Below are 3,399 nucleotides of genomic sequence, written 5' to 3' on the forward strand. Positions count from 1 at the left end.
CTTACGTAAGCTATGATATCATTTTGAAGCAAAGATCCCAAGTGGAAGAGGCTTGAATTTCATCAGAACATGGCCAGGTCATCTGAGGACCTAAAAAGTCAACAGTCAAGTCAACAGTTGGATTTGGAGGTGGGAAGTGATTAGAAATACTTCATTCATGTTCAAACAAGTCTCATTTGACATTTCAAACATCAACATTGAAGAAAATAAAGTCAGGTCAAAACTTTCCAAAAATAGAAAGTGACCTATAATTCAAATTTGCCAAAAATGGAAAGGTTTTAACCTAACTTCAACTTCAAATTACATCATCAAAAAAGCTTCAAATGAAATTTTGTTGAACATGAAAGTTGTAGATCTTTCTCTCCCATTTCCCAAAAGTCCAAGATCATCAATTTCTCATGTGTGGTTAAGGAGATGTGATCAAAACATGGCAAGGTGTACTTGAAGATTCAAATGGGCATAACTTCCCAACCAAAGCTCCAATTCAAGTGGTTCTTTTTGCTAAATTCTCATTTTGACCTCTACTTTCCAAATCTTGCATCACATTGCATAATTTGTCATCACATAATCATTTGCAAATTCTTGGATTTTTTGAGGGAAATTTCAATATTCAAATTTGGTGAACTATTTGAACATTTTGCCTTCACCAATGATTTTTAAAAATGCATTTTAGGTGAAAATAAATAAAACCCGTGCACTGTTCATCATGCATTTTCATGCATAGGGTGAAAACCACAATTTGCATTTACACTCCATTTTGCTAATTCCACTTAACCAATAGCTTAAGCATGATTAGAGAGTGATTATTAGGAGGTATAAAGCCAAAACCCTAACTGTTTTTCAGAACAACAATCATAATTTCAGATCTAGATCAAATTTTTCACACTTTTCTCTCAAAGTTTTCTTTCAATTTCTTCAAAAAAATTGCATTTATCTTGATCAATTCATCTTTCTAAAGCTTCATTGAGCAAGATTGAACATAGATCCATAGCAATTCGTGCCTGTTTGAAGCATATGCAAGCTTTGAAGCAACAATGGTGAATCCAAATTCTGGCAAAATCGTGCACAGTTGAGCTGCAATTTCTCTTCCAATCACTTGTCCAAGCTTCATAGAAGGATTGTTGAGCATTACAAAGCCTTGAATCCATCGAATTCCACTTCTGCTCTTCAAGAGGTACATTAGTTGCTTAAGTTCACTTTGAACTTGCTTTTGCTTGGTTGCTTAACCACTTAGGTATAACCTCTCTTCTTCATGTAGTCTGGAAGACCTACTGTTATTGGTAGGCACCTGTCTGAAGTCCTCCTTAAGAGGCAATGTTTGTGATTGTTTACTCTTTGTGCCAAGCAGGAAAAGTCCTCTTATAAAGGCAATTGGCAGATAAAAGAGATGTGTAGTCCATCTCCTGCTATTCAGTGTGTCATCCCCTTGCTCACATAACATGTTGATGCATTGTGGATATTAACCCAAGATCTTGTAGAGTCATTCATTTGTGGAGAAGAGTTCCAACTTTCTGAACTCCCACACTTTCTAATGTTCAAAGCTCTCCCAGGCCAGGGATAAGAGCTATGAGGCACACCCCTCATCTCCATTTCATCTGCTTCACCCTAACTCTCAATGTTAGGGTTAAGAGCACAACATACCCTATTCCAGTTGACTGTAAAGTCTAACCTTGTTTGAGCCTTATTGCTTGTGTATAGTGTGTGCTAATTGACTTGTTTGATTGATTACTTGATTCATCTGTGCATATTTGCTTGAGTGTGCCTTTGTGCATTTATCATCATCATTTGTATATCATTTCATAAACTTTGCTTTATAGCATTTTGCTTTGTCCATGTGTAGCACCTCAAATTTGCACCTCCCATTTTGTATATACATTTTCATTTTTAGGTCATTATTGTCCACTGCATAGCATTGCATTGTCCATTGCCTTGTGCAAGTCATCAGTCAAGACTGGTCAGGAGATTCAGTTGTGCAAGCAAGCAAGTGAATTTCCTATGGAAGCAAATCTCTAGGGTTGGATCATTAAGTTCATATGACCTAGGGATCATTTTGAAGTGGTTTGGCCAAAGGTTGGATGTTCAAAGCTCATCAGTCAAGATGCAATTCATCTGAAACCCTAGAAAGTCAACCAAAGTCAACTGTCAATTCAATCATGGATTTGAAGGTGGGAGATGGTTAGAGAGGCCTCATTCATGTCCATACAAGTCTCATTTGACATTTCAAACATCAACAATGAAGAATTTGAGGTCAGATGAAAACTTTCCATAAATAGTAAGTGACCTGTAATTTGAAATTGCCAAAAATGGAAAGGTTTTCTCCTCAAGATTACATCATCAAGCAAGCTTCAAATGAAATTTTGTCCAAAATGAAAGTTGAAGATCTTGTTCTCCCATTTCCAAAAAGTCTAAGATCATGAATTTCTCGTGCGTGGTTGAAAAGATATGGATCAATCTGGGCCAGGTGAATTTGAACTTCAAGAATGCATAACTTTCACACCAAATGTCCAAATGGAGTGGATCTTTTTGCAACATTTCTCTCTTGATCTCTACTATCCAAATCATGCGTCATAAGCCATGCATTTCCATCACAAAAATATTTTCATTTTTCATTTGAATTTTGGAGGGAAATTCCAAATTTGAAAATTAAGCATTGTTTTCACATTTTACCATTTGCACTTGGCTCAAAACTGAATTTCAAATGATTTCCAAGCCAATTTCGTGCACTGTTCCATTGGTTTTGCATGCATGAGGTGCATTGGCCAATTTGCATTTACACTCTCTTTTCACTAATCCATTGGCAATTGGCTTAATAGTGATTAACAATATGATTAGGAGCTCATATATATAGCTAATCATAATAGAAAACTGCATTATCATCATCACAATTTCCAGATCTGAAAGTTTTCTTCACATTGTTCTCTCAACTTTTCATCAAAATTTTGCAAACACCTTGCCTTTTTCTTGATCAAATCATCATCCATAAGCATTGTGGAGCATAGTTGAAGCAAGATCTAGAGGATTTCGTGCAATTGGAAGCTGTTTCAAAGCTTGAAGCTCATCCATGGCAGTTGGCAATTCTGGCAAGATCAAGCATGATTAACCTTCAAACCTTCAACCATTCATCCATACAAGAGCTTAGGAAGACCTGTTTATGCTTTTCAAGACCTAGATCCACTGGTTCCACTTCTACATCTTCTTGAAGGTTAGAAATTGATCTCCTCTATTCATGAAATTGTTATGTGCTTATGGTAGATCTTTGAACACTGAGCATGCTAAGCTTTAGATCATTAATTTTCATGAAGAATTGAACAAGATATGTTAGATTTAAGTTCGATGCATGAAAATGTATGGCTTCGAAGCTTTGAATATATGTTGAATTATGATAAACCAAGCTTGGAT

Source organism: Lathyrus oleraceus, chromosome 7 (assembly GCF_024323335.1).
Source record: "Lathyrus oleraceus cultivar Zhongwan6 chromosome 7, CAAS_Psat_ZW6_1.0, whole genome shotgun sequence".
NCBI lineage: Eukaryota > Viridiplantae > Streptophyta > Magnoliopsida > Fabales > Fabaceae > Lathyrus > Lathyrus oleraceus.